Genomic DNA, 23681 nt, shown 5'->3' with positions numbered 1-23681 from the left:
CACTGAGCTCTGGAAACAGACAGATTGATTTGTATAACTCTCTGTGGTGACACTTAGTGTTTCACAGGATTCCAAGTGGGGCCATGGGATCCCATTATTTGAGGAGTTTTTGCTCTTCCTCTGTGTAAGAGAAACTTTCACAGTTCTCTTCTCCACGGCTTTGGTGACGTTCTTCATTCGAGGTCCTCCTTTTATTTTCCCATCTCTGGTTTCTCTAGCTTTGCACCCCATTAAATGCTAGTACCCCCCAGGGTTCTAATTGTAATTTTTTTTCCTTTCATATTTGCTGAATAATGTCCTCTACTTCATACATCATTGACTGATGATTCTTTCTTTCTTTCGGGCTGCGTTGGGTCTTCGTTGCTGCGCATGGGCTTTCTCTAGTTGTGGTGCGAGTAGCGAGGGTTTCTCATTGCGGTGGCTTCTCTTGTTGTGGAGCACGGGCTCTAGGTGTGCAGGCTTCAGTAGTTGTGGCACGTGGGCGCAGTAGCTGTGGCTTGCAGGCTCTAGAGAGCAGGCTCAGTAGTTGTGGCGCACAGGCTTAGTTGCTCCACAGCATGTGGGATCTTCCCGGACCAGGGCTCGAACACGTGTCCCCTGTATTGGCAGGAGGGTTCTTAACCACTGCACCACCAGGGAAGTCCTGACTGATGATTCTTTTTTTAAACCCCACACTTGTTTATTTATTTACTTTTTGGCTGTGTTGGGTCTTCGTTTCTGTGCAAGGGCTAGTTGTGGCAAGCAGGGGCCACTCCTCATCGCGGTGCGAAGGCCTCTCACTGTCGCAGCCTCTCTTGTTGCGGAGCACAAGCTCCAGACGCGCAGGCTCAGTAGTTGTGGCTCACTGGCCTAGTTGCTCCGCGGCATGTGGGATCCTCCCAGACCAGAGCTTGAACCCGTGTCCCCGGCATTAGCAGGCAGATTCTCAACCACTGTGCCACCAGGGAAGCCCCGATGATTCTTAAACGTTTATTTATAACCCCTACATCTTCTGGGCTCTCGACTTAGAGTGTCAATGATCACCTACTGGATTTCTTCACCTGGATGAACTAAAATCGTGCCATCTTCCACAAGTTAACTATGCCCAAGGATCACCCACATCCCAAGTAGAACTCCAGCATTTTCTGTTTCAGTTAATGGCATTAATATCTGTCTAGGTACCACTCCAGAATCCCAGGATTTGTTCTTCAACTCCTTTCTCTACCTCACATAAGAGCTCAATATGTCATGAATTCCTGTTACCACTACATCCAAGATCTTTCTTCCTGCCACACTGCTCCAACACCCATGACTTGTTTTGTTTTGTTTTTAAACTTTTTATTTTATATTGGCGTATAGTTGATTAACAACTCATGACTTGTTCTTAACCCAGGATCTCTCTATACTAGTGCATCCCTCCCTGTTGCTACCAATAATCACTTTTTTTTTTTTTTTGTGGTACGTGGGCCTCTCACTGTTGTGGCCTCCCCCGTTGCGGAGCACAGGCTCCGAACACGCAGGCTCAGCCGCCATGGCTCACGAGCCCAGCCGCTCCGCGGCATGTGGGATCTTCCCGGACCGGGGCACGAACCCACGTCCCCTGCATCGGCAGGCGGGCTCTCGACCACTGCGCCACCAGGGAAGCCCACCAATAATCACTTTTAAAGAGCACATCTAATGATCTCGCTCCCCTCTTTTAAGTCTCTGAAGTATCTGAAGGCTACCCATCTAGAATAAAGTGTTATCCCCGACTATGGTACATAGTGTCATCCGCACTCTAGTGCCAGCTTATTTCCCATGGGTCACCCCCTCTATTGAACATGCCCTTGGTGCCCTGCCTCTGCTTTTGCCCTTGCTGTTCTCCTGTAACCTCACGACTTCACACTTTCTTCACACCTAACAAACTCTTCTCCACTCTTCAAAGCTGTCACCTCCCTGTGACTTTTCCTGATGCTCCTCTTCAATATCCCAATAGATGAAATCATTTTCTTTGCTCCCTCGGTACTTTGTACACACCTCTATTATAGCAGCTATTGCATTGTTTCATAACTATTTGCCTTATTGTTTCTCTCTTCCTCTCAGGGATCTTTCCTTATTCACCACTATAATCCCCAAGTGCCCGGCCTATAAGCACTCAACAATGTATATGTTTTAATGCTTCTTCCCTTTTTTGTTTCTGACCTCTTTCCAGTAAACGGATTAAAGGTATAGACAAAGCCCAACTCATATTTTCCCAGCTGAGCCAGAGCTAATGGACACAGCAGGCATGAGAAATAGTAATAAGAGTGAAAGATCAAGGGCTAGGAGAACAAAGAACACATTGAGTCTTTTCAGTAGGGGTGACTGGGATTGCACCACCCCCAAGTGCTTGCTCAGAAAATAACAGTAATGCTTTATTGCCGGGTCCTGTCTTAAACTTTCCAGCATGCAGGTCAGCTGGTGTTAACAACACACGGTGAATGAGCCAAATGGTGTGTATGTACTCTGGTGGGCATTTTTGTGGTGACAGAGGGAAAGGTATTATCTCTAGTTGGGAGGCGGGAAGCACAGCTGGAATTGGGCTACTGATCCTCTAATGCACGGCTGACCAACTTTTTTGTCTTTTAAGCTTTGTGGGTCCTTTGCAAAAGCAGCTATAGAAGATACGTACTAAATGATCGTGACTGCATTCCCGAAAAACTTTACTCATGAACACTGTAATGTGAATTTCGTACACCGTTCACGTGTTGTAAAATAGTCTTCTTCTTTTGATTTTTTTCCCAACCATTTAAACATGGAAAAACCATTCTTATCTCTCAGGTCATACAAAAGTAGGCATCAGGCAGGATGTGGCCCACAGGCCACAGTTTACTACTACTGCTCTGGTGCTTAGCCCACTCTACACTACCCAGAGTAGCTTTATTGGGAGCAAAGCCACATGGAGAGTGCTGACTTTATCATAGGACCATAGTAGCCTCACCAAGAGCTGGGCTCTGCGCTTCATATGCTCTCTCATTTATTTCTTACAAAAATCCCAGGAGGAAGGAACTAGGATCATCCCTACTTTACAGGGACTCAGACTGGTCACCCAGCCCATTAACTGTCAGAGTCAGGCTTTTGAAGGTCTGTCTGGTTCCGAAGTATGTGTTCTGACCACTGCATCAGACTGCCTCCTGTGGCAAAGTGTCAGTGCTATGGAAACCATATGTGAAGGCTTATGTTTTTCAAGAACACAGATATATTTTATCAAAAAGAGGTCGGGTTTCCCAAAGAAAAAATGGGGGACAAAGATGGCCATGGGAAGATTGGCTCCGAATCCCCCAAGACTTTAATGACTTTTCTGAATTTGATATCTAGTTCTTTCCCCTAGAAATTTGGAGGAATGCCGCAATCATCTCAGTCTCCTGAGGGACCCTCCCCTCATTGCTTCCCACTACCTTCCACTAACCCCCCCCTCCACACACACACACACACACACACACACACACACACCATCTTGAGCGTGCATGTTAAACTGCTGTCAAGCAATCTATTTGGCATTAGTATCCAAAGAACAGATGTCAACCTATTGCCACTGCTTCCAGTGGGCCCTGCCAGGTGAGGGCAAAGGTGGGCATCACCCAGCAGTGCCTGCACTTTCCTGCCTTCTGCTTCCATAGTTTCTCTTCCTTGGACACCCACCCACTTGGAACCCAACACTGAGGGCAGCTCAAGGGTGGGCCACACTAACAGTGTAATGGGGGTGGTGTGGAGCTGGGTGCCCTCAGCTGCCCTCTCCACACTGCTGAAAAGTCTACTCCAAGCTTTTTCCCTCCTCCCCACCCAGCACCCCCCCACACCCACTTCCTCCCTGACCTCACAAGCTACTTCCCTCTGCAAGAACCGGGTGTGGCTGTCACCCTCACAGCAGGAGCTGCAAGCCCTGGAGAAACAAGCTCAGATTGTCAGGGGGTGATGGAATTAAGTTGGGGGTGGGGGTGGGAGCTAGAGTTTGGGTGAGGAAGATAAAAGGAACACAAAAGGGAATTTAAGATGTCTGACCATGAGTAGAGGGGGTTGGAGCCAGCGGAGGAGGTGGAGTGTGTCTGAGCTGATGTGAACCATGCCTCCTGTCCCTGGTTTTCTCCCAGGCCTTCTCTTCGCATCCTTAGAGGTCCTTGGAAATCTGCCAGCCCTTGAACAGGGCAGTTTCAATTCTGTATTAGAAATCCCCTTCTTGGCTCCTTTGCCTCATTCCCCTCCTACTCTTGATCTCCTCCCTTTCCCATTTTGCTAATGAATCTTTTGGGAGCAAGCTCTCGGGGTGCGCTGGGGGTAGGGGCACAGCTGTGGGGCCATTGGTGACCTTTTGGCTTATGTGTGAACTTGGTTCCTACAGACCTATGTGCCTGAACTACCTCTGTCGTGTGGTTTTCAACTCACCATCTGCCCTTAGATAAGGGTAATGGCCTTTGCCGGATGCTGTGCTGGACAACAGGAAGGAGGGCTGGGCCGTGAGGTAGGAAGATCTGAAGCCTTTGAACTCAGGTCACTCAGCTTTCAGCGAGGCTTCTTGATGGGATCAGGTCAAGGCAAGGTGATCTACATTAAAAACAAATTTAAAAATTCATCCCATACACCATTACTAGAGTCACGTTTGCTCATAGTAAAAAAACTCGAACAGCACAGAAACATAAAGACAAATAGGAAGCAAAATCACCCATAATTCACAACCCTGGGAAAACTTCTCTGGGCATTTTGAAATATTTCCTTCTACTCTTTGCTCAATGCATATCTTTGTCTCTATCTCTACCTATAATATATGGTATCTACCATTTGAAAGCCTTCTTTTTTTTTTCCTGTTGGCTTTTTTAAAAGTATTTCCCCATTAACAATTCTTCTAAAGCAACGATTGACATTTAATGAAGAGATATTTGCCTTCCAAGACTAGACAGTGTTCATATGCAGGAATTCATTTTGAATTATTATTGAAGACATTAACATCCCCACTCAACACTACACACACACACTTCTGTCTGAAAGTTTATCAGGAAGTCAGGTGGATCAAATACTCCTCACTATGAGGGGCAGACTCTCCAGATGGGATCTGTAGGCTTGGGGCGGGGTGGAAGACCGGGGGTGGGAGGTAAGCCCACAGGGATTGTTTATAGCTGCTCAGTCCCCCTCTTGAAGGCCCCACTCCTTAACCAGAGAACTTCATCTGGGATGGACTGTGCTGGGACCAGGGCTCAAAACTATGTGGGTGTATGATTTGAAGCTCAAGCAAGCAAAATGATTCGACATGAACTCTGCCTAAATAAAAATGGATCAGACAGGGAGTTTTATCTGTTTTCCTGGGAGGGCTCCACAACGTGGTTTATTTTCCTGCTTCCCTGGACTTCCCTTAATCTGTCACACGCTCCAGAACAGAAGCATCCTTTCTGTGGAGATGGTGGCCAGCACAGCCCTAAAGGCCACCAGCACAGCCTATGTGTCCAGTCCCCTAGGGCACAGTTCTTGGTAATATTTTGGATTTGGTGGGGCGAGCAGAGGGTAGGGGAATGGGGATATAGGTGGGAATTATGGCCAACAGCAGCTGTGAACCCATCTGCAAGAAACCTGACACAAGCAGCAAGTGAGAGTTCCCGAGGAATGGTTCTGAGGGCCAAGTTTCTCAGCATGGAGGGTCAGCAGCTCATTTATGCAGCTTTCGACACCACTGGAGGTTGGAAAGAAGTGAGAGGAAAACTGAGAGTAAAGGTGAAGGAATAGGAGCAGGGCTTGATCACCAAGAAGCCAACTATCATGCTCAGGTATCCAAAAACAAGGGAACCCAATATTTAATATTTCATAAAGAACATCCTTGTATTGCCTAGAGGTTAGGGGAAGGTGGACAAGGGGTAGGTGATTAAGGCCTTAATTATTTCCAGTTATTAGGACCTCAACAAGTCCTAATGGACAGAAAGGAGATGGGAGAGGAGGAAAAAGAGAAAGTTGCAGAATAAAAGGAGAGAAAGAAAAGCAAGGGTAGAGTCCATTTACAAATATGTATTAAGTGTTACTTATGTTGTAGGCTTTGTGCTAGAAACTAGGAACATAGAATTAAAATTTTCAAACTGTGCCTTCAAGGGATAGCATACCACAGAAAATGTGTTCCCTAAGCCCCTACCCTAGTGATTGCTTCTAGAGATCTTTGTTGTTTGCATGAGTCATATGGAGTCAGAGGCTGTGTACAGATTTCTGGGCTCCAGATACCATGCCGGTCGTATTCACTGGGGTGGCTCCTGAACTAACATCCCTTTATGGCTGCCTGTTCTTCAGGAGGAAACCCAATCTCCATCTTTAGATGGAATGTGTTCTAGAGCCATGAGGAGGGGCTACAACTCTATAAGGAAGACCAAACAAATGTCAAATATCTTCATTTAAATAGAGTCTGGCATGTTCACCATTTATTTATTCATTTGTTCATTTTTCAAACTTAGAGATCACACCTTATTGCTAAAGCTGAGGTTAAAAAGAATATATCCAGCCATTTCTTTTCCATAGCACTTTATTTTATTTTATTTTTGCCTCACAGCACGTGGGATCTTAGTTCCTTGACTAGGCATCGAACCCATGCCCCCTGCAGTGGAAAGATGGAGACTTAACCACTGGACCACCAGGGAAATCCCTCTATAGCACTTTAAAACACGGGAAAAGCTGTTATGACAGCCTCTCCCTGTGGCATTAATTATCTTAGTAACAAGTTAGACCTTAGACCAGATTAAGAAGGGAGGTAGAACCATTCTTGAATCACTGAACACTGGGGACTATATAGCCTCAGGGTGAAACCCCTCAAGGTTGAGTGTTGGGGACAGGTGTGGGAAATGTGGGAAATCTGCTTAGAGCTTCTTATTCTTGGCTCTGATTCGTATCCAATGGCTCATTACCTGGGCAGAATCACGGAAGGTGTGTGTGATGCTGCTGAATCCATGCTCTGCACCATCAGCTGCCTTTACCATCAAAGGCTCTTGGGAGACTGGGCTGCTGTCACGTAAGACTTGAGTTATAGAGATGAAGAGGATGCATTCCCTGCCCTTGCGTTACAGCTTAGGAGAAAAAGCAGGAAGGTAAACAAATGATTGGAATTTGAAGCAGAATAAAGTGAGTTCTGAACTGTGGAAGGGGCAGTGGGTTGTGGGGACTCAGACATAAGGGCATTTAATTTAATTATCATGCAGGATTACAGAAAATTTCATGGAGATGATATTCATTTCAGGTGGACCTTCAAGGATAAGTAAGATTTCACAGGTAGAAAAGATGGAAGGACATTTTCCAAGGGAGTTACATGGAAATATGAAAGCATGGAATGGGTTCCAGGAGAAGCAACTCTTGGGAGGTAGCTTGAAGGGAGAGGGAATGCATGGAGTGATGAAGTGAAAGTCATGGGTAAGGCATGAGACCCACAGGAGGAAACTCAGCAACCTTCCCGTGGATGTTCAGGTGGAAGGCAGTTCAGGACCATTGAAAGAGTGTGGTATTCTAAGTCAGGCACACTGGAGTTTGCCTCTCGACTCTAGCTCACCATCGCTGACTGACATTGAACAAATTATCTCACATCTTTGATCCTTATTTTCATAACGTATAAACTGAAGATGTTATTCTTACCTCTCAGACTGATGTGAAGTTTAAATGATATGATGTTCAGAAAATGCCAAACAAGTGCACATGATAGACCTTCATTAAATGTAGCCCCTTTGTTTACCCCCTCAGGTGGAATAAATTAGGAAATGTAGTTGCGCATCAAAAGGTTGTCTGTACTGTCATTCACTTTACAAATTATCGACCACCTACTATGTGTTAGGTCCTGTACTAGGTGATGCAGGATATCCAAGATGCAAGCTCTCAAAGAGAGAATAATACAGCTGGGAGATGATATACAAAGAGTCAACATCAGGCAATAGTCTGAGATAACTAGCTGAGAGCCATCCTAAGCTGTCTGTGATTGATGAATGAATGAGCGTCCAGAAAGTAAGCACTGTGAGAGAAGTACAGGTGGACAAAGGACGGTGTGAGGTCACTGAGGGCTGGAGGGTTGGGTGGCTGGAATGGAGTCAAGGAACAGAAGAAATGTGAGCCAGACCTCAAACACGGTTAGCATTTGGTGAAGCAGAGGAAAGGAAGAATTGTGCTACATGGTAGAAAACCACCTGTGGAGCAAGGTGAACTTAGGGTGCAGTCTGGTTGGATTGTAGAAGAGGAGCCCTGGGAGGTAAGGCTGAGATGTGGGTGGAGATCAGATTATGGAAAACACTGGAAGTCAGGCTAGGGACTTCAATTTCCATTATAGACAATGTCTTTTTCATTGTGTGCACTATATGATCTGCCCACCAGATGTACACTGATCTGTCCCCAGCCACAACTTGTATTTTTTATGCCACTTATTCTCTAGTGTTTATATATTGCCTTATCTTATTTTCTCTGTTGGATATATGTGCCACACTGTGCACAAAGCAAGACTAAGTTTCGTAGGACAGGTCACATAAGGATTTCCTAACTTGACATGACTCAGAGTGGTAGCACACCTTAGAAGCTGAGAGGAAAGGAAGGCTTAGGGACACCTATCGAGAAGCTGAGGTCATACGGTTGTGACAGCTTGTAGGAAGTACCAGCCACCGCATGGGCAACATAATCAGTGCATTTGTCATCTCCTCAATGTTGATCTTAATGCTCTTGGTGTTGCCTTGATGGTTTGGTCCTGTAGTTTGAGCAATATCTCTATGGACTATATTTGATGTACTTCCCATCCATTAATACAGAATCCTCAAATACAAGTGGAAGGGGCACTTTTATGATAAAGGGTCTTAGACCTTACAGATTCTTTTGAGTTTTGCCTGGTCAAGCCCCTTGACTTTCTTGGAAAAATCAACCAATCATTTAACAAGAGAACTGCTATGTGACCCTAACCCTCTTACCCTCTAGAAAGCCCTGTCCTTTGATATTCCCAGCTGCCTTTCTCAGCTTATTCCAGAGGAGGAGATCAACCAGGAACCTTGGGAATCAGATGACCAAGGGCGGACAGTAGAACTACAGAGCAAACGTGGCCTGCACCAGTGTTTGCTTTGGGTTAAAGAGTTACTGGGGAGAGTATACTAATCTTTTGTTTTGCAGGAGCTTTGCTTTCCTGGTAAATAGCTGTTTTTTAATAGCAATTTCTCCATGTGACCAGTTGAACAGATTCTTAAAATAGACCTGATTCACTTCTTTGTGGATCAGCCAGGATGGCAACAGTGACATCTGGGTCACTGGTCCCACTCTCATGCCAGAACAATGGCCAATCAGGAGTGCGTGGGTTCTTTATGCAGGGCACAGCTGTTCCTTCATCTCACTGCCTCCTGAAGGTGTAGCCTTTGGTAGCCCTGATCACCACCAAGGGCTAGAGTCCTCAGATGAGTGTTTGCTGCCCCAGACACTGCTAGACACCCTCACTATGGGGCATGCACATAAGTGGTCTCTGGAGTAAATTACTTTGGCTCTACAGACACTTTTTAACTTGGTTTTCCATGAAACAACGGCAGCTAAACTGGGGTGGGGGTGAATATGGGACCAGAAAGAGGCCATACCTAGTTGTTCCTATAAGGAACAAGGACGTTGGGAGGTAGGGGGAGTCTGTAGCTGGTTGGTTGATTAGGTCACAGCCAAGCTCTCAAGGCCCAGCAAAAGGTGACTATCATTTTTTCCTTCCTCTTCCCCTTATACATATTTTCACTGGAATAAGACTAGCTCTTTACCGACACCCCCAAGTCACATTACATACATGCATCTTGTGCCAGTTTTCCCCTCTGGTCTATGTATTCTATGTTTGTGCTGTTCTTTTCTCCTAATAAGTTCTTCCCTTTCCTCTGTATCTATTCAAATCTTTCCCATCCTTCAAAGTCCGACACAAACCTACTCAACATGACCCATGAGCCTTATTTTGGATCCTTGAAAATGAGGGTGTCTAAAAACGTAATGGCCTTTGCGTGCATTTCTCTTTCATTTAGTTGCTGACCAAGGAGGTCTGACTTTAACCTCTCTGATGTTTAGTTTGAACAAGTCAAATTAGTAAACATTAAATGAGCATCTGCTAAGTACACTTCACTCTGCTGGATCCTGGTAATGGGACCCGAGGCCCTGAAGAAGCCTTTATTAGTTGCCTTCTTAGCCCTAATGGGAAGTGACCATGATAGATAAGAGCAGTAGCCACAAGTTGTTCAGGGCAAGAAAAAAAACAAGGAAGGGGTACCAAGGGGTCAGAAGCGGGAATGAAGGACTTCAGCTTCCAAGAACGCAAACTTGTTGGTTCTCAAACTGGTTGGCCTGAGGTGACTCAAATGACCAATTACGCAGTGACGCAGTAGTCACCAGAACCAGATGAGACCTCCAAGTGAGGGGAGCCAGCCCCAAACTCTTTCTGGGGAGCAGCCAAACATTCAACAGTCATGGAACCAAGTCAGCAAAAGTCCTCGAGAAGAGCTAAATTTATCCAGGTTGCCGGAGATGCTTGAGGGCATGAACTTCAGGGAAAGAAATACAAATGAGGAAACACCTATATGCCAGGGAGAGAGACCAGAAAAGATGATACCCATGGCAGGTGAATCACAGAAGCAAAAGAGGGAAGTCTCATAAGTGCTGACCAGTATACATCACAGTAAGTGGGGGATGGGGCTGGGGTGGGGTGAGGGAGGGGTTGTCTTTAACTGACACACTTGAGCCTTCCCGGGGGTTTAAAGATTACAGAAGACCAGGAACCTCATCAAGCTTCCACTACCTCTAATGACAGATAGAAATGCAATGTTTTCTCAAAGAACCGGGTGAACAGCTGAGAGTAACAAAAGCATGTCAGCTCATACCCAATGATTGACGCATGTAATGCTCAGGGTGCAGTATCTTGGTGACATGATGGTAGAATTCCTGCTAATGGTCCACACAGAAAATGCTGAGATCATTGTCAGCTTGGGCAATGTGTCTAATTTGCAAGCAGTTGGAGGAAAACCAAGATTATTAAGTGTTACCTTGCCCACTCAGGGGTGGCTTTCAAGGGGAAGATGAACAGAAGGAAGTAGGAGGTGAGAGAGCACTTGTTGAGTACCCACTGGGACCTTTTTGTAAATACTATCTCATTAGGTCCTTTGCGGTAAGCATCTTCCCCATTTTAAAGATGAAGAAAGCAAAACTCATGGAGTTTACATAACTCTCACAAGGTCACATTGATTAATTATTAAAGTCAGAGTTCAAACTTAGACTGTGTAGCTCCAAAGCCTGGGCTCTTTCTTCTCCACTACAGTGCTTTCCAGCTCTTCTCTACTCCCTTTGGGTATGAAATCCCAGCCAGTGAGAGCCTCTAGGGAGGGCCTAGTGTAATTAGGACATGGGGGAGGAGATCTGGAACTCCTTGCTCATAAAACCTACTGGATCTTGGATCAATCAAAAACTAACAATCAAAAACAAACAAACAAACAAATAAAAACTAACAATCAACCAACAACCCCTTCTAGGCCAACTCAACACTTTCCTACTTAGAATTTCTATTTTTTCTAAAATGACATTGCCCTGAGAAATACACTTAACTAGGTGAAAGGTGCATGTCATTGCCTTTTTTCCCTTTGCTTTTAGCATATGATAACCTTTTTTGGTCAAGTCCAGTCTCCTTGGTCGTTCTCCTCATCACAGAGCAAGTGCATGTTTACCTGACCTTTATACCACATGGCTCTGAGCAGCACATGCTCTGATCTGGACCAGGTTCATTTGGCAGAGGGGTAGATGGCCTTCCACTGACCCTTCCAGGAAACACCTGTCCTCCCCAGGTTTCCCTGGGGCGCCTGCTAGTGGCAAGAGTGCTAGGATGGGGACAGAGTGGGCAGCAGCTTACTTTTCCACAGGAAGTCCAAAACCGGTTCCACCAACTTCTCCAGGATGAACCTGGAGAAGATTGAATGCCTTTGCTCACCCTTAAATCCTCCCACTTCCTTCCTTCTATAACTTCAAGAATTGGTTAAAAATACTTATGACACACGTTTAACACTCAGGAGAAAAACAAGCAATGAGTTCAAGACGTATAAGATGGTTACTCAGAGACAGGTATAGGTTCCAGGCACTCTTTGTATTCTCCTTTACTCTTCCTGTCCTAAGGCTGGTGTTCCTTAGGATCTTGTCTTGAGCATCTTCTCTTTTCAGTGTACTCATTCTCCCGAGGCAATCTCATTCTTCAGTGTGACAGTGATCACCACCTAACTTGTCGATGACTCTGAAATCTCTCACCTCACACCCCAATATCCACCTGTCCACTAGACACCTCTCTCTGGAAATCCCTCAGGACATAGTGGGTGCTCAATAAGTCATTGGTGAATTCATGGACCATCTAAACCCTAAAGGTTGCCAGCTCAGGGAGAGGTAAGCCTCTGACTTGTTGGATTTTATAGCTCCCCTTTTACTGTTGTTGCTTTGTGAGGCAGTCTGGAGTGGTGGAAGGATCACAAGTCTCAGAACTACAACTGTGTCCAGATCCTGATCTTGCTCTCAAATCTGTATCTATTTATCTATCTGAAGGCTACAGGTCAAACTCTGAGGTCGGCAGTATGGAGTCCCATCCAGGGTTCTAGATCCAGTTCTGATATGAGTAAGCTGGGTAGCTTTGGGCAATCTCTTTGCCTCTCTGGTTCTCCGGGGACAGTTGAACTGGATGATTTCTAAGGTCCTTTCTAACACTTACCTTTCAGTGTAAAGCATTCTGTCACCTCTGGGTAGGATGTTTTTTTTTCTGACTAATTAGCTGATAGTTTTTGCTGTTAGGGGATATTATAAATCTCAGCAACTTGGCCAATTTCATTCTGTTTTTCTATAGCTTTGTGTAGATCTCTCTGAATGAGGCTGAGAACTAGCTGTTGGCTTCAACACTGTTCAACATTCAGGCTTCTGTCATAGTAGATGTACACGTAGCTGGCTTAAAGATCAAGGTAAAAATATCTCTTCCCACACAGACACCTATTTTTGTCTAACTCATCCCTTTCCTTCCTCCCGAAATAAGGACTGGCAGAAGCTGCTGTTGCCTGAGCCTACCAGGTGAGGGTTTGTCTGAACGGGTGATGGAGATAAGGAGCTGTAACTCCAGGTTGGTAACTGCTTGATAAGATGCCAGATGTACAAACGACACATCTAAGTGAGTTGTTATTTTTCCAGCATTCACCTTGGTAGGTACAGTTATTCTAAAACTGTCTGGGGGCTACTATATATTTCGGAGAGTAAATTAATTTAAAATTTAATCGAAGCGACATAGGCCCTGAGTTGGAACAAGTCAAAAGTGCTAAAGATACTTATCAACCCAGTAGTCCAGTGGCCTCCTGACCACCTTCCCCCACATCCTGCTCCCTAGAGGCAATTACATTAATCTTCCAGCTCTTTCTTGTGATATGTACTTCCATATTTTAAAATAATATACACATCTTGCTGTCACTTGATTTATGATTTAACATTATTTTTAAATTTTTACTGTAAATGAGATATTAGATTTCTCATACCCTCTTTTTTTCTCTAATGCTTCCAATTCCTATTCCTCCAACAGAGAATTAAAAACAATATTCAGGGTTTACATTATTATTGTCACTGAAAGATTGTGCATGCCAAGCCCAAGCACTATGATTTCAACCTTTTGCTTTTTCAGGTAATTCACGATAACCTACTCCCTTCTCCTCCTCCTCCTCCTCCTCGTCCTCATCCTCCTCCTTCTCCTCTACTTCCTCTTCCTCTTCTTCTTCCTCTCTTCCTCCTTCTTCAATTATCTTGGTATCTATGGCTAAATTCCCCTACACCGTTCAATATCCTCTCTATATAAATTTCCATGTGGTCAAACCAGGTGTCAGTGGAGGATGGAGATAATTTTGCATTTGTCTTGAAGCTTGCTATGTGTCCAGCTTCATTTTTTTCTGTAGCTCTTCCTCCAGGAGGCTCTGTCCTCTGACTCCTCTTTGGGCTCAGGCTCACTGAAAACCTGACCACATGGAAATTCCCTTCATAGTCATCCTGAGAATTTCCTTTATCTTTCTCTTCTATTGCATCTCCTATTTCCTGGATCCCATGCCTTCTTCTCGGTTTACATCTTCATTTTGGTGGGGCACATTCACTAAAAATTCCTGAGAAAGCGTACATCGGCAATGTTTTGAAATCGTGCTTATATGAAAATGTCTATTATATGCTCACATTTAATTAAGACTTTTAGTTGGAAATAGTTGAAAATAATTTTCCTTCAAAACTTTTTTTGTCTACTAGCTTAGTCTAGTGCTGATGTTGAGAAGTTTACTACTGTTCTTATATCTCATTTCTTTGTCTGTAACTTACTTTTCTCTGTAGAAGCTTTTGTTTATCCCTAGTATGTTGAAATTCTATGATTTTATACATTAGTGTGAGTCTTTTAAAATCCATTATGTTGTGCACTTGATGGGCCCTTTCAGTCTGGGACCTCGGATTCTTCAGTTTCTTGTATTATATCTTTGATAATTTCTTCTCTATTATTTTTTTTCTTTTCTTTCTGGAACTATCATTGGTCAGAAAAATAACTCCCTGGATTCTTTTATTTTTAAAAGATCTTCTTATCCATCACTGTACACATTTTCTCTTACATTTTTGGAGAGTCCTGCAATTTTATTTTTTACATCTTCCACTGAGTTTATTGTATCTTTAGTTCTCAAGCACTTTTTCTTATTTTCATGGTTCCTTTTGCTGTTGTTTTGCATCTTCTGCTTGTTGCATGGATATAAACTTTCCCTTACCTCTCTGAAGATACTAATCATGTACTTACAGTAGTTTTCTGTTTTCTGAATTGCCTCTGCTTCCTCCAAGTTGCTTTATTACTGTTTGTTATTATTTTCATCTTTCATGTTGGAGAGTTTCCTTAAGCATCTGAAGTTTCCTGGTTGTCGGCTCTTATTTAAGAGTGTTGTCTGTTAACTGGTAGGCTACATTTTACAGTCATCAGGTGACAAGTGGGCTTTTTCACACAGAGCTGGTCATACTTAGAAGACAGAAAATGCAGTGCAAAGGCCACAGGGATGGAATTAAAACAGAGGTCAATGAATTAGTATGGTAAAAGTTCAGTGTTTTTCCCTTTCATTTAGGGTGACTGTTTCATTCTTGAACTTTAGAAATCATCAAAGGGATTAATAAGTTATTATCCCTTTGAGGTCATTTTTAAATGCTGTCCAAATCTTGGAACTGGATTCAAGGTTGGAACTGCAGCTCACTGAGCCTGAAGAGCACCCTCTTTGCAGGGTGGGCACAAACAATCAGCTGGAAAAGATGAAAAGAAAGATTACTTGGATATTATGACTATCCAGGGAATTGGGATTGATGCAACTGTGGCAAGCAAGAGTGAGACTATATAGATATAAAATCCTAATGTTATATGATCTTTCTGTTTGACTTTCAAGGGAGCAGCTTATTGCAATATCACTACAGGATCACTGCTGTTGAATAGGAAGCTGTCTACAGTAGGACAGTCATATGGGAATGGAGAAATTACAGATACCACTGTCTTTAAATAAGTTGAAGTTTCTTCTCCCTGCTCCGAAAACAAGTTTTCATATTTTAAAGGAAAAGTGCCACATCTGTTCTCCCTCAATTCCAGCCATGGCATGCCATGAAAATGCATCAAGTCCATCCTGGAACCCAAGGGAAATGCTTTCCTCTCTTTCATCTATCTAATTATTTATCCATCCAACCACCTATCCTTATCGTATCTACTTGTCGAGACCAAGTTTGAGAAGGTTTGCTTAACTGTTTAATTCTACAGATTTCTCCTTTCCCTGAATACCTGCAACATAGCTATCAGCCTCATGCATTCTAGCACATAGTAATTCATGACTTAGATTGTCCTCAGGAGTGGTCACGAGCACAAATGACTCCCAAGGGCGAGCAAATAATGTAAATGACGTCTTCTCAATGAGTCAGCTAACAGAGAATTCTGGGGACCGGAGTGAACTGCAGAATGGGTGCTCTCAGTAATGGGCAGTCACACCTTCACTCCAGTCAATTGCTGCCTGGCAGTAATGCAGGTTAAAAGTCATATACCTTCTAGTTTTTCGAGAGAAGCCAGATATCCAGCTTTTCATGTGATCTTTTAAAATAATGGTTCAATTTTACAAAAACACCGTGTAGGACAAACACTGTGGGTGTTTCGTACTGTAGGTTTGTTTCCTCTGACATAAGTTTTCTCTTTTCAGGGGGTGATGAGCTTCTTGAGCTCATTGTTTCTGAGTCTCCCCACAGCAGCTCATAAATTAGCCAGCATGCATAATAGGTGCCTGATAAATGACTGTCCAACTTTGCAGAATACCACATTCAAGCCAAGCAAATTTTTACCTCAGCTGACTCTCTGTAGCCTGTAGGTGGTGCAAAGAAAAATCTTCCCCTAAAACTCATTTATGTATTAAAGCTCTCCACCCTGCCCCCTGAATCTGGTGAGTCTTGATGTATTTGTCTGGCAGGTTTAAATAAGGTATTAACGTGTTCTCTGCCATCTTTACGTAAAACCCTCTCTCAGCCTCAACTTTCCATTCTTCTATAGCTACCACTAACAGTGTAAACTCACTACCTCTATTTTATCATTTCATTCGTATCCTTCCACACTCCTTAGGAATCACTCTCAATAGTAAGTGACCTCTTTGATATTACATGCAGTGATGCTAATCAGTGCTTCTCATCCTCTAATCTGCCTTGAATCGGGCTATAGCATTTGATGCTGTTGATTATTTCCTATTTCCCAAAACTCCTTTGTCCCTTACACTACGGGGGCTCTACTGCCTCCTGAATTTTCTTGCATCTTCCTAGATACTCCTCATCAGACTCCTTTCCTGCCCAATTCCCCAAATGCCAGTTTTCTGCAGGTTTCATTCCAGGCCCTCTCCCTTCTCCCTCCACACATTCACCCCGAATGACCCTATCCTCTCCTATGACTCTCCCCCACCTCCACCCCATGAGTGCTGATGACGCCCAGTTCTACCATCTCTGCTCCAGACTCATCTCATCAGCTGCCTTCTGGCAGTGTCTGCCTTTGTTGATACTTCAAACTCACACGTCCAAGGCTGAGCTCATCTCTACTTTGCCCCTGCATATCCCCTTCCCGCATCCCTGTTCTTGGTGAAAGGCATGCCATCCACCTAGTGGCTCACACGTGAATTTCACAACTCCCTCCCAGTGCTGGCTTGTCCAATAAGCATGAAAAGGCATGTGCGTGAAACACGAAGAAAACGAAACCAGGATGCCAAAGAATTATTTGGAAAAAGTTTAGTGCTTTCAAACAGTATCAAAGTAGCCATTCTAGAATAAAACAGAAACTTTTTGGAATGCCATACACCTATTTTATTTTGAATGATGTATACACAGGAGGCTGATTGGGCATAAATTTTTCAGGGCTGAGAACCAGTATGTAAGTTCTTACTATAACCCTGATCATGCTCACCCAACCCCTCTCCACACCCAATTTGTTCCTAAGCCCTGTTGATTATGTCTCATTAACAACAATTGAGCCAACTCTAATGGAATGTTGGGGCTCTTGCTGTCTGCTGCCCCGCTTGCTACGGTAGCCTCTTAACTAGCTCTTCCTTCCCACCTGTCCCTCACAGACGACAGATCTTCTTCACAGAGGAAATATCTGCTTCCTGTGTGTCACTCTCCTGTGTAAAATCTTTTCACTGCCACTTAGTACCTTCAAGGGAAGTTCCAACTACTTGCCATGGCCCCGCACATCCCGCTTCCCCTCACTTGGCCTCCTCAACTCCATGCGCTACTTCACTTCTAGCCTTGGCCCTGGACTGTCCATGGTTACTCCACCCCCTGCACCCCTCCACGTCCCTGAACCTGAGGAAAGGGTCTGCATGAGGAGTGGAAAAAAAAAAAAAATCAGAAGAGTCTAAACCTCTGGTCTCCAGAAAAGAAATGAACATCCAGCCCCCTCCATCTCTTCAACGTTTCTAAAGAAGAAATGAGCAAACATAGAGAAAGACCTCAGCCAAGAAATCATTTCCTTCTTCCCTTGGGATTGTCTTGCGGTCAAGCTCTTGCTCATCAAATGCAGTTAGATGCATTACTGGGGCCACATGCAGAAGAGGGTCATTGTCTTCTTTCTCTCAATGCCCTGCTCAGTGTGAGCATCTTCACGTCACCAGCCACGAGCCAGCCACTCAGCTGATAGAACTCGTGTTTGCTGTAAACAGGGCCTGGGAGAACACTCGCCTACGGCCAAGGCTCAGCCTTGGCTGGGGAGGATGGCATTACTCACTGGAGCCCCATCCTCTCCTCTCCCCAACATTGTTTGCCCATTTTCACCAGGGGACGAAAATGGGGATGGAGGGGGAGGCGGGAGAACACAGAGGAATGGGGCTGTTTGTTTTCTTCTTGGTGTTAACAATACAACATGTGTTCCCCAGCCTGGCAGCTGGACCAAAGTGAAATGATGTGAGCATTCATTGGCCTCTGGATCAGGGGGTGGAGTGGGAGAAGGAAGGAGGGAGGGGTGTGGCAAGGGTCAAAGCCCCCCCTGAACAATACCAACAGCAACACTAATGAGAATATCTTCCATACCACTTGGCAGGCGGGTCCGTGGAACCCACAGAGCTGGGTAACTTGATGTTCTCGCTGATCCATATGCTGTAACTAATGTACCTAAGAGCGATCTACGTGCCTTTTAAAAAGATCACCCAATTAAAAGGATAGTGTTTACCTGGGAAGTATCTGTTTTGGCTCATGCACTTTGACAGAAAATGTCTTTGTTTACCTAAGAGCGAGGCTGTGGGAGGTGAGGCTGAGAGAGGTGGAGAGCAAAGAAGGAGAATGAGAGATGGAGGGAGAGCAGCAAGGACAACAAAGGACCCACATCCTCCAGCTTTCCCCCCTCCCTTCCTCCTGCTCCTTCTAGTTCTCTGATGCTGAATGCTGCCATGCTCCACAGCTCAGGCAGTGGGCCTCGTCTCCCTTCTACCTACACTTGCCCTCAGTGTTTTCATCTAGTCTAGTGATTATACATCTCACCTAAATACTGACCATTCCCAATTTATACCTCTACCCCCTGCCTTCCAGCCTCATATATCCAACTGCCTGCTTGTTATCTCCAGTCGGATATCTAAAGGTACACCCAGCCAAGCATCCCCCAAATGAGATTCTGATGTCCTCCATCTCCCAAACTTGCTCTTCCACAGTCTTCCTCTTCTCAGTTAATGGCAACTTCATCCTTTCTTGACTCTCCTCTTCCTCTCACATCCCACAACAAAACAGTTGGCAGGTCCTGTTGACTGGACCTTCAAAACGGAACCCAGAACCCAATCACTTCTCCCCACTTCAACCACTGTCACCCCACTCCAAGCCATCATTAGTTCTTATCTAGATCATGATAACAGCCTCCAGACTGCTCTGCTTCCCCCTATGACCTCCTTTCCCAGCCCTTCCAGTCTGTCCTCAACACAGCAGTCGGAGCCCTCCTATAAAAACTGTAGTTTAGATCAGGTCACTCTTCCACTCAGATCCCCCCAACAAATCCCCTTCTCACTCAGAGTAGAAGCCAAAATTCTTTCAGTGGCCTGCGAGGTTCTCTGTGACTTCTCATGCTGTTAACTCTGCTTCAGGCTGGGCCAGGCACAGTCACAGGACTTTTCCTGAACTGCTCTTCTCTCTGAGTTTTGCTTATCTTACTCTCTCATTTTCAGGCCTTTATCTCAGCATCTTCTCATCTCCTTCCTTAGTTTATTTTTCTCTATAACACTGATCTCATCTAACAAGTTATATCTTCACTATTTATTTTGCTCATTGCCTCTTCCCAATGATGATGCAAATAGCACGAGAGTCTAAGACAGTCACCAACCAGAACTACAAACACTCGCCATTCAAGGTGCAACAAGAGTTTAATTTTGTTCGAAGGAAGAATAATATTCTTTGTTTTGTTTCTGGTTCATGATGATGTTCAGCATTTTTGTTTGACTTTTTTGGACCAAAGCAGTATATTCATCTTATGCTCTCTGCTGGCTCAGAATTAGAAAAATTCATCAGCACACTGAATAGGCTCACAATAGTGAGACAGCTCAATGAATGGCTGCATCATAATCAGGATATGAAAATCAGTATCTGTAAGATTCTTTCCATTGGGTTTTATTATCATACTTTTTATAGCCTTTTATTATAGCAAACTGCCAAGTGATTTATTTCCTTTTAAATTTCTGTCTAAACTTCATTGCAGTGTATAATATAAAATAATATTAAGAGGTAGCGATATTAACTTTACAGTATTAAATCCGTCTTCCTTTCCATCCATAGATCAGGAGAAATAGGAAAAGTGCTGTACTCCCATCTTAGCTAGTCAAAGCAAATATTTAATATAAAACTTATTGGTTCCATCTGAAAAGCTGACAGATCTCTGAGTCATAGGTCTTATATCTTTTTTGTGTGTGTGTGGTACGCGGGCCTGTCACTCTTGTGGCCTCTCCCGTTGTGGAGCACAGGCTCCGGACGCGCAGGCTCAGCGGCCATGGCTCACTGGCCCAGCCGCTCCGCGGCACGTGGGATCTTCCCAGACGGGGGCACGAACCCGTGTCTCCTGCATCGGCAGGCGGACTCTCAACCACTGCGCCAGCAGGGAAGCCCGATCTTCTATCTTAATAGCTCTTGAGACAGTTGCAGGAAGAAATGGTTGAAGGTGGTGGTAATAAAGTAGAGACTCCTTAAAATTAGTAACAGTTTCAAACCGAATGAAATAACAGTTAAGATTCAGTTGGGAGAACATTTTGATGTTCCAGGTTTATTCAGCTTCAGTTGTTTTCAAAAAAATCAGAAATTTTAACACAGCTAAAATGGTTTCTCTAAGTGTTCTTTAAAAATACTTCTGGCATTTTGTGAAGAGAAAGTGTAAATTTATTGCGGCTAAAGGGATGTCAGAGGCTCTTCTAAATTTGATTATCAAATGACAGTCTGTCAGGTATTTGAAGACAGCTGTTATGTCTCATGGAAGTCTGAAATTTTCTTGGGTAAATATCTTAGCTTCCTTCAACTATTTCTTATATGACAGGGCTGCCCTATTCTGGGTATTTTGTCTAGTTGTCATTCAACGTGCTTGTCAATCTGTGAGCGTGGCACCAAGAATTGAATTTACCACTTCGCATGTGGATTGACCTGGACAAAATAAAGTGGTATTTCTACAATCCCTCTTTGGAATTTTTTTGCTGCTATTAATCCTAGCCACATCAACACTAGTTTGTCAGCCACAACACAGTATTGATTCATAATATCTTATAGTCACCTAAAACCTCTAAAATATCTGCTGTTATTTCTTTCTCTTAAACAAGAGTAATTTAAAATTTTTTTAATTTTGAAATAATGATAGATTCTCAGGAAATAGCAAAGATAGTACAAAGAGATCCCAAGTACCATTCCTCCAGTTTCACCCAATGGTTCCTACTTACTTAACTATAATATCAAAACCAGGAAACTGATATTTGTGCAACGTGTGGGCATACTTCTTTGCCATTCTAGCTATTTTTTTTGACCTAAAAAAATCTAAGTTCATCAAATAACAAACACTGTAACTACATAAGTTTCTTCAGATGCCATCCTCTTTCTCCTGTATTGGAATAATTTATATTGTCAGAGTTGAATTTTTTAGAACTTCTCACTTCACTTTCCTCTCTTAACATTTCTTAACACCTCTCCTGACAAAAAACCAACCAACCAACCAACCAACAAAAACAAAACAAAAACAAAAACAAAACAGAAAACCAACCCTCCTCTCTCAGCCTCCTACATCAGTAAAATGGTACCACCACTCACTCAATTACTCAAACTAAAATTCTTGGAGACATTGTTGCTCCTCTCCTTCACTTATACCCTATATCCAATTCATTAGCAAATCCTATCAATTTTACTTTAAAAATTTGTCTTGAAGCTGTTTCTTTTCACACGCACTATGACCACCTTGGTCTAAGCCACCATCACTCTGGCCACCACTGTGGCCTCCTAACTGACCTCTCAGTCCTAACTGACCTCTCAGCCACCCTAGAGTCTATTCTCCACAGAAAACACAGAGAGATCCCTTAAAGAACTAAACTGAGCCATTAACACTACTCTGCTCAACACCTCCAGTGGCTAAATACTTATTTACATATACAGCACTTATTGTATGCCAAGAATGTTAGTGCTTTAAATGTACTAACTCATTCAATCCTTACAACAACCCTCTGAGGCAGGTTCTAGTATGATCTACATCGTATAGATGAGGAATTTCTGACACAGAGAGGTTAAGTGACTTCCCCAAGGGCACACAGCTATTATGTGGAAGAGCCAGGATGAGACATGGGCAGGCCGGCTGGAGAGTGCACTCTGCTATCCCGCCTTGTACCTTTGGAGGAAGACACGATGCGGAGCCCACACTTATGGGGTGGGAGTTATGGTCCACCTCGTTGAGGAGGGATTATTTACATAAATTATTAGGAATTCTTCTTCATGGAAGAGTCACCTCTTCTCCATGTATTTGTTTGTTGAATCATTTACTTATATCAGTATGAACTCAGAGATATTCATTTTACACCTTGGGTTATAATTCAGTACTGCTTTGTTTTTTTGCTCAATTTATTCCAGTTCTGGCCATTGGGAACGCTTTCAATTTGCTTCTGTGTCCCTTTGACATACCCCCATTAGTGTGGGGTTTTTTGTTTTTTGTTTTTAAGCACTTCCTTACTTCATGACACTATAAGATGTTTCAAGCTTATTTTGTATATTTCTTGCCCTAGTTCTAGAATCAGCCATTTCTCCAAAGAGCTTGCTCAAACTAGTTTTAAATTATATACTTATTTATATATTTATATTTTATTCCTCTCTCCCCTGACTATACTGCAAGTTCCATGAGAACGGGAACTTTGCTTTATCCAATGCTGTGTTCTAGCCATAGAGTGCCTAGTAATTATCAGTCAATTTTGTATGTGTTCAGTCCATTTTGTTAAATCACTTTCTGACCATGGGACCAGTGTTCTTTTTTCTCTGAACTTTAATTTGGTCTCCAGAAGTTGGGAATATGCAACTCACCATTTACTTGTTTGCCTCTTCAAGGTTATTTTCCCCTAAATTTTCCCTCATCTCTGCAATCCTGATGACTTTTTACTTGTTGATCACAATTAAGTCTAGAATAGCAGTTCCTTTATTGCTTCCTCATGTGCAAGAATTCAGAGAAGTTCTGTTCTAAGAAAAAGAATGAGGCTAACAGTAGATTTCCAGACAACTGAAAATAATTCCTCATCATGTCTATATTTTCTATGCTGTGTTAGAATAGCATCATTCTCAGTCCAGCCACGTTGCTACTACTGGTTATCCTTGTCTTTGGACTTCCCCAGATGGTCCCCTTTGGGCTTTCATCTTTGACTTCATGGATACTCAAGACTTGCTGTATCTGCTGGGTCCAGGAAATCTACAAAAACATACCCTTCCATGGCCATGTTGCAGTTACCAGACACTGTCTACTAAGTCTCTAGAAAATCCTTAAGACTGCATTACATTCTTTTAATTAATTTAGTAATTTATTTATTTTGGGCTGCATTGGGTCTTCGTTGCTGCGCATGGGCTTTCTCTAGTTGCGGCGAGTGGGGGCTACTCTTCATTGTGGTGCGTGGACTTCTCATTGCAGTGGCTTCTCTTGTTGCAGAACATGGGCTCTAGGTGTGCATGAGTTTCAGTAGTTGTGGCACGCAGTCTCAGTAGTTGTG

The sequence above is a fragment of the Kogia breviceps genome, chromosome 1, assembly GCF_026419965.1.
Source record: "Kogia breviceps isolate mKogBre1 chromosome 1, mKogBre1 haplotype 1, whole genome shotgun sequence".
Classification (NCBI taxonomy): Eukaryota; Metazoa; Chordata; class Mammalia; order Artiodactyla; family Physeteridae; genus Kogia; species Kogia breviceps.
This window is presented reverse-complemented; position numbering follows the sequence as displayed.